Source organism: Ammospiza caudacuta, chromosome 2, assembly GCF_027887145.1.
Source record: "Ammospiza caudacuta isolate bAmmCau1 chromosome 2, bAmmCau1.pri, whole genome shotgun sequence".
Lineage (NCBI taxonomy): Eukaryota > Metazoa > Chordata > Aves > Passeriformes > Passerellidae > Ammospiza > Ammospiza caudacuta.
This window is the reverse complement of record NC_080594.1, coordinates 70,513,280-70,522,345: the sequence shown is the minus strand read 5'-3', so window position 1 is coordinate 70,522,345 and position 9,066 is coordinate 70,513,280.

Below are 9,066 nucleotides of genomic sequence, written 5' to 3'. Positions count from 1 at the left end.
GCAGCTCTCAAGATCACATGACAAGCAAAACATTTGTTAATCAGAAAAATTACAGCCTATTCATACTTACTGTTTGATTATTTCCACTCTGACCTCAAAGATCCCATTGTTGATTGAACTAGTTATAGTAACTTCTGTTTATTTTTACAACCAGCTATTATGAGTGCAAACTATCCTTATCTCCAAATGATTGATAGGCACATTAAGAAGCTGTTCAACAGGTTGCTAGGTTTGAAGAAATGCTTAAATCATGATTAGTTATTCCTTATCAGCCAAGAATGGGAACTAAGCTCTGATAAATACATGGTGACGAAAATTAGATTTTCAACATCAAGTGCTCTCTCACTGTTTTCTGTTTGCTATTGTTAAGCAGGGGTGCCACAGCTTCCTTTCAGTTTTATTTAAGGAGCATTTGGGTTTTCTTAGCAAATGGAGTTGTCATGTTAGTGTGCTTAGGAGAGCTAAAAATCTTGTTCATTGATAACTTGCATCAGGGTAGATTTAGAAAGTGGAGAACTGTGAGTTATACTAAAGCATATTCTTATTTTCATCTATCAAAAACTTGAAATTACTCTAAATGGGTGAATATTTTTAAGTGTGTAAATGCCAGGTTCAAATTCTCTTGTGGGATTTGGGGATTTGTAGCCTTGTTTGTGCTATTGAGAAGATGGTTTCTATTAGCGAAGGCCAGCTGTGCAACCTAAGGACCTTAAAAAAAAAATAAAGGAAAGGCAGGTGTTGGAGGTATAGCTTCCTATAGTTTTACCAACATCAGGAGGTCTCCTGTATCAATAGTCTGAAGAAAACTCACATGCTTTGAGTACCTTAGAAATGTCACAATGTTATTCTTCACCCCTTATTACTCCAAGTAATGGGCAGTGTGATCTGGTATGATTTGTGAAGTCAGTATATGGGAAGAAGTACAACTTACCCAGAAAATAAAAAAGAACTGAGCTCGTAAGTTTTTGGTTTTGGAAAAGGGCTCTGGAAAATTCCAAATCAGCTCTCTCAAAGGGGGTTGGGTTAATGTATTTGTCAAACTGTGCACTACTCAGTTTCTACTCCTTGAGCTGTATTTGCAAATAAAGTCACAAAACATAATCTGACAACCAAGTTGCAGGAGACTTTCTGCTGCAAGGTTTGCCAAAGCAGACTATTTCCTTCTCCAGTAGTAAACCACAACTACTCCAAACAAACCTTCGTCACAACTAAAGGGCAGATGAGAGCAGAGACAGAGAACTAAAGTGAAAATACCAATCTGAAAGCTAAAATTTTTCTGCTTTTTCTATCAACATCCTACAAAGAGTGAAAGGGCTGAGCTTCCACTCCAGTTTACACTCAGACTACCTGAAAGGGAGAAGGAAAAGATGGTTTTCAGGTGGTTTGGAAGGTATGAGATGCTCACAGAACCTGCAAGTGATGTGTTTGACCCCAGGTGGTGATGGCCTCAGGCAGGACTGTGTGAAGCAGCTTGGCAGTAAAGGCCTTGCAGGATGTACACACGCCATCCATGGTTTACCTGCAGTGCTCTGGGCATACAGAGAAGGTAAGACCAAGAACACCTGACTTGCTGAGAAAGGACACAGCAGCAAATCCTTCCATACCCAGCACCTCACATTTAAAACCCTTGCTCAAGATCGAAGAGGCTGCTTCCATCCCTTTGTGAGACAGAGGAAGAGGAAGGAGAATACAGCTCTTGCACCTTCTCCTTGGCATTGCTGCCATCAGCCAGGGATACCCATGGTATGCAGATGGGCTCTCTGATCCTTCCCTCAGAAATGACCCCATGTTGAACAGAATAAATAAATATTCCTTAACCCAGAGACAGAAAGACAAACAAACACAAAACACAGAGCTATGGCAAGCAAGGGCTGCCAAGCAGGAGAGAGAGATGGATGCCCCAAAATTTCCTGTATCAGCAAATCTGTCATAAAAGAGCACTGACAAACTCATCAGAGGCTATGACCACCTCCAGTTATCACAGAACCATAGTTTCCAGGTTTCCCAGATTTTCCTGTGGAGACATAGAGTATCAGAATGCTGGAAGTTCTTCTGTGTGTCAGGCACCGTTCACTACATCACGACAGAGATGCTGCACCACACTTACAGTGATATTAGAGATGTCTCTGTGTGTGGCTGGCCTGTGAGGTTTATACAATGCAGCTATTTTGGTAGTCAGCCTCCATCTCTGAGTTTCCAGCCCAAATGGCTGGGTCTCCATACACAGCAAGATGCCACTCTGCCATTTAACTGTAAAGAAAAACCAAATTATGTTAACAAATTTCCAAATTATAATCTCCTTACTGTTTTGTGTTTATCTTATGCTTCTCCTTGTTTACAAATGCCAAGCATATGTGGGACTGCAAGATCAAGGCAATGCTGGATTCTCCACTGTGTCCTTAGTTTGCAATTGCTTACAGCATTAGCACAAATTAAAGCTGTCTGTCACACAGTCTCTGCACTTTTTATCCCTTGATGAAACAGAAGACACATATTTGACCCCTGGATTGTAAAAGCTTTTTCTACACTGTTGGTCTGCCCACCTTAGAGATGTGCTACCTTAAAGAAAGGAAACTTCATAGAGAAATCACAGATGTAAAATCTGCCTTAAGGAAATAAGTGGGTGGCAGCATATAATTAATAGAATAAACCCTCCACAAAATACTTGCTACAAACAGAATCAGTCTTGCAGGAGACAGCTGTGACAAAATCCAAACCGTAATCTAATTTTTGTGGTATGCACATTTGAAAATAAATAAACAAAAGCAGTTTTTAGAATACCTCTCCCATTCAAGTCAGACTAGAACCTGACACAGCTGTGGAACAAAGAGGCTGCAAATTGCTTGAGTTTGGTATGACAGGTCTACCTGAAAGTCACAGCTCTTCTTGGCTGCACTAGCTAAAGCAGTATGTGGATTGTTAGGGTTAGGCTGCCTTGGATGTGGTATGTGACCTGGGCTGTTTCATGGTGTTTGGTCCCAGTCAGCTGGGAGACTTCAGCGCCTCCTTCAACTCCCATGCACGCCCCAAAGGAGGTGAGGAGCCATCAAGGGAATATGACGTGTAAGAAGACGGAATGAAGGACCTAGTGAAGAGCTGGGCTGGGGGAAAGGAAAACACTGAACTGGGAACAATAACACTGCACCAAGGGAATGAGACAACGGCTGACCCTCAGAAAACATCAGACATTTGGCAGGTCCCTGAGAGGTGTGGATGTGAGCAGGCCCTCTGAGCTCCTAGATCTGGGTATATGTCATGATTCCAGAAAGGGGTAAAACAGGGATGCACACTGGTTTCTGGCTGCTTGGGCAGCCCCAGCAATGCCACAGCAGAGCTCAGTGTGAGACATCACAGCCCAAGACAGCCCAAGCAGGCAGGGTTGAGACTCCAGTGACCTTACTAATGCTCCATCCCTGGAAGTGTTCAAGGCCAGGCTGGAAGGTGCCCTGAGCACCCTGCTCTTGGGAAGGTGCCCTTGCCCATGCCAGGGGGGTGGTTGGAACTAGATGACTTTTCATACCCTTTCCAACTCCAACCATTCAATCATTTTATGATCTGGCCTCCAGCTGGAGTGCAGGACAGTACAAGTCCCACAGAGCACTGCCCTTTTGGCATCTCTGGACTTCACACACCCTGTTCTTTGCCTCCTGTCTTCTTCTCCCACCCATCTTGAGCCCTTTAGAGTACATGTAGGCACTCGAGTACACTTTAGAGTAAATGTAGGCACTTCCCGGCTGAGGTAAGATTGCATGTAATCTGTCAAAATGTAACAATATAGCCCAAAATTTTACAGGTATCTGTCTATCTCCTGAAGGGTTTTCTTTTTGTTTCCGTGCTATTGCTGAAATAATTTTTGGCATTTTGGCCTGAAAAGCAATTCTGTTAAACAGCCCTGGGTTTCTGTGTTTTCTAGTCAGATCTCAGAAGTCCAACAATAATGGCAGATCTAGTTCTGTGTCTTTTCCCACCCCTATGAAAATCTACACAAACTCAGGAAGCTGAAAAATTTTAAAATTTGAGGTCTGCACCTGCTCAGCATTCATCTGAACAGGTGTTTTAACCAGCTCAGGCTAAATTCCTTCAGCATCACTGAACTCTACATTTCTCACAAGTTCCTACATGTGACCTCACTGCACAAACATGGTCCCAGGCAGGGCATGCAAGTCTGGGCAGGTATCTCTCTCTAAATCTCCCATGCAGGACTCTGGTCTCACTGTGCATGAGGAACCAAGGTCTGCTCACACTGTGGTCAGCACTATGTCCAAGGCAACTGGCATCAAACCTTTACTGACTACAGGATCCCTTACAGGCCAGAGGGGGAAGCATTGACCCCTGTGGAACCAAGCCCTGAGTGCCCCCACCAAGCAGCTGGGCTGAAGCAAAGCAGCCCTTCCTCATGGCTTAGTGGCTGCTGGCAGTGGTTGGGAGTGGGAAGGGATCGTGCTCAAGAACCAAGAGCAAGAAGCAAGGCAGCGGGAGGAGGAAGCAGAGATGTGGTTTGAAGGGTGAGACATCAAAGTCAGACCAGGGGATCAGAGTTGGATCCACTGGGAGGATAAGTTTTGAGAGTTTGTCCCAAAGCAGGGAACAGAAACCTATGCTGGCTGGGTGTGGAGATGGGAGTGATGACTGAGTATGGAAAATTGGACTGAGACCTGGGACTGAAGAGCCAGATAGCTGAGAAACAGTGGCTGCATCTGTACTTACTTGCTCTGCAGCATGTCTTGGGGCCCTCATTTCCTGGTCATCCGAATGGCTCGGCCTGTTGAGACACGCTGCAGCTCCCATCCAGCGCACATGTCCAGGTTTCCATCTCAACAGAGCTGGGGCATGACTAACCACACATCCAGTCATGGGAATTGGGAAGCACTCTTGGGTCCAATGGTGTAAACACAGACAGCAAGTCCAGATAAGAAACTTGAGAAAGAGGAAGACAACAACTACATGACCATGGTTTACTAATGGAAATGAGCATTTTGGGCATGAGGAAAGACTGGTCAGGATACAAAAAGACAAGATGGAGTGTTGGAACTGGAAGACTCTTCAGGCAAAACCTTGGGAATGGGAGGCAGGGCTGGGGAAGCACAGGAATGGAGTGGACATGGTGTAGTGGCATGAAAAAAACAAGTGGACTTGGCCTGACAAAGCCAAGAGGCTACAGTAGTGTGACCAGGCTGGCTTGTAGCAAGTCCTCACAGTGGGCTGGTACCAGCTCTGCAGGGAATGAGACACCAGGAGAGAGGCTGGATGCAACTGGTGCCTACTTCAGACACTATCCACTGCCCATTTTATCCTGTTACTTAGCTCTTGCCTGACTTGTGACACACATTCGGACTATGATGCACCCTGTCCAGCAAAAAGATACTTGACATACTCTGTCTGATTGTAGCACTTGCAAGTAGAACTTTTTTGCTAAATAAAAATGAATTCTTTGTCACCTATCAAAAACAGAGGTCAAGCCTTTACATATTTCTCTGTTTGCCTAAAGCCAGTCTTTGGTCTTAGATTGCTTTTGTGCGACTCACATTATTCTTTAAAACACTCATCTTTATTGTAACACTTAGGGGCTCTTTCTCCTGACCACTTAAATGAAAATCCTACTAGTCGTAAGAGCTTCTTTTAACATGATGATAGAAACTGAAAATGGACCTTCCCAGAAACATGCTGAAAGTTGCATCTCCTTTTTTGGGGATTACATCCTTATAGATGTCAGCCACACTGTGTATTTTGTCGCAAACAGGCTTTTTAATAAAACTCCAACATAAATAACCCACCTCTGGACATAATTCTGTGGCTTTTTTTTTTTAAGGTGCTCAAAAGAGTCCATTTGATTCACAAATCTTGCTCAGGATTGCATTCAGTTTGCAACTCATATTTGTAACTGAAAAAAAAATGTTTCCCAGCAAGATGCTTGCCAGGCCTCTTTTAGCAATGGCAATAAGTAGTTTATGATCAGTTTCAACTGGCAAAAATTCCAGCAAAGCTTTTTTACACCTCATGGCCTGGGACCAAGTCTTCCTTCCCTATGTGAGTGCTGTGACATTTCATTTCTATAAGTACCCATGACATATGATCCACTGTATTGCTATTTGGCTGGTCTCCAACCAGTTAGGCCAGTTTTTCTGTGGCTTGTAGCTGTGGTGGAACAATTTAATCCTAGGTTTTCCTTATGTGAGGGGATTGGGGTACTGGTGTGGCGGGAGAAAGCGGGGGAATGCAATGAGCCTGCTGTGGTGAGGAATAAGATAAGTCACTCTCTTGCAATCTTGGAGGAGGAATGATCTTCCTGGTAGCAACATGGTGAGATGACCTCAGCTGGGGTGGACATCCAGCCATGCCACCAGCCAGAGTGACCACAGCTCCAACGGGGAGGGGAAAGGAAGGAAGAAAAGACAGGCCATGAATGGTCATGATAACCTGGTGCTAGGATTGGGAGATAACAAGGGAAGATGAGGGAAAGAGGATGATTGAGGGCAAGGGAGATGAGGTGATGGTTTTTGGGTCACTAAAGAGGAGGTGACAAGACTGAATAAAGACATCTTGAGAGACTGAAGACTCAGGAGAGCTGCAGTTCTCAGTCACTTCAGTGCTGAAGTGTGGATGGCTTGGAGTCTAGTCTTCAGCTAGGGAAACAGGCTTTCATCTCCAGATTGCTGATTTTTCTTTTGGATTGGGTTGGGTTTGTTTTGTTGTCATTTTCCTTTGTTGTTGTAGTTTGTTTTTCTTTTATTTCAAAGATTGCAACCTTATCTGCAAGTTTATTCACGCTGTTGGAAGAGGTCTGAGCCAGCCCTGTCATAGGGCTGTCTGTAGACAATTTTGCATTTAAAATAAAACTTCTAGATTGTATATGTCTACTTTACTTCTATGTACCATAGCAATCCCTGGCTTAGAAATTGACACAAATCCAGTCTTCCTTTTCAAGGAGTTCCTTACCCTTCCTTGTCTGCCATGACTAGGCTACCAGAGATGCCATGCTAGTGACACCTCAACAGGAGGATAATGTAAAATATCCTGTGGACCTCTCAGTCCTTGGAAAAGTAGTCCTGTAATAAGCCTTTGATGCAAAAGCTGGCTACCACCATCATTACTCCTAGTAAGCAAAAGGACCACAGTTCTTAAACTGATCATAGAGATACCTTTAGAAGTATTATCAAGCTTGCCATCTTGCCAGTTGTTCAGGATTAGGCACCTAGAGACCACTGGAATCTCAATTTAAAATCAGTATCTAGGAAACTATTTGCAAATAGTTACAAGGGCCAGTATTTGTTTCAGAATGCACACCCACAGGTTCTGCTCTCAACTGGCCTCAGCCAAGGTAGCTCATAATGCTTCTATTTCCTCAGACAGGACATCACAGAAGTTACCTCACAAACTTTGAAATGTACAGATTAACCGTTTTACAGAGGATCCCACCTGTGTACTGTTAAAATGCTGTTACTGTGTTCTCTTAAAACAATAGACATCTCAATCTAATGCAAATATTAGTAAAACTATTCTGGTCATTTACAAGCACAGCTGCAGGCAAGAACATTCCCACAAGTGCGTGCTAGGGTGCAATGCAAGCAGAGTGGGATGTCAAAGGTCTGTGTGGCAATTGCTCATTTAAAAGGGACATTAAAAGCACCTGTTGGGGGTGAACAGAAGAATTACAGAAAATACTGGAAGGGAAGGTAAGCCCCAGGCAGACCTGTCTCTAGGGGAAGAGTTTCAAAGTATGAAAAGAGAAGACTGAAAATGAGAAAGAACCAAGGCAGTAAAAGAGGTGACCAACTTGGCAGCACCACCAAGAATGAAAGGAAGGAGTCACCTGTGCCTGTGAGATGACAAGATGTTGAAACGCTCTGGCTCAAGTGAAGCCAGCCAGCAGCAGATTTAGGAGGAAGGACCAAGGTTTGAAAAACACATGGGTGTTCCTGGACAAGGGTGGCTTTATCACAGCATCTTTCACTACCATTTTGATTGCTGAATCTGCCCCTCCTTTAAGGTATTCTAATTTCAAGTTTTTTCAGTAAAGGGGCAGTGTCACTGCTTGGCAAGGCTCCTAAAGCAAGGCCTAGAATCCCTAACATCCTCCAAGGTACGTGTCCTGTCAAAGCCAGGCAGGTTGGGAGCTAGTCAATGGATAGCTACCACTACAACCACACTCAGATATTAGAAATATGCTCTCATTCCTAAAGGAGCCAGGTTGAGTTTTCTTCACCTCTCATCTGTCCAATAGTTCATGGATTCCCAAGGTCAGGAGCAATAAAATATTAACATCTAATCTGTCATACCACCAATGAAAACTATAATCTGGCTCATGACCTCACGTGAGTATCAGGTTGTTAACTAAAGAAAGGAATCAAGTCTTCCTCTAATAAATACTCCAGACTGTGACAGGTAAAATTCAGGTCATACCTCTCCTTTGAAGTTTTAATGGCCACTCCAATTTTATGATAAAGCCACTTACCTTATGTTTGTAGTAATTTTGCAAAGCCTGAAGCGGCTCTAGTCATCTTTGGTGCACAGTTCCCAAGGACATAGCTCTCATAAAACTGCAAGCTTCAAAGGGATTAGACCTCTTCTTTTCTCTCCTCTCTGTCTCTGTCTCCCTTTTTTAAAGGAACATTTCTGAATATTTCCTCCCCTTTTGTCGACATAGTGCCCTGCAGAGCCTCTCCATTGAACCCTGCAACTAGACTTCTTCCTCAAGCTCTGTCACCCACCAAACCAAACCAAACTAACATATAAAATAAAATAAAATAAAATAAAATAAAATAAAATAAAATAAAATAAAATAAAATAATAATAAACTGCTTTTTCCTCTTTTCATTATATTGAGGCAATTTTCTGGGTAATTTCTGCTTTTTGTCTTTATTCTATTGTAAATGCAGAGCAATTTGAAGCAAATCAATAGAGCCTGTGTATTTGCATATTTCTCAGGCTCTAAGAAGGACCACATGCAGCAGAACTGCTCCCCTGAATGCCATGGGGCTTTGTTTGTTTGCTTCCCTCCTTTTAAAGTCGGGGGAAGCCAAGCTGAATCTGCCAAAGCTTGAATCCAAAGCTAATGCCCATCGTGGT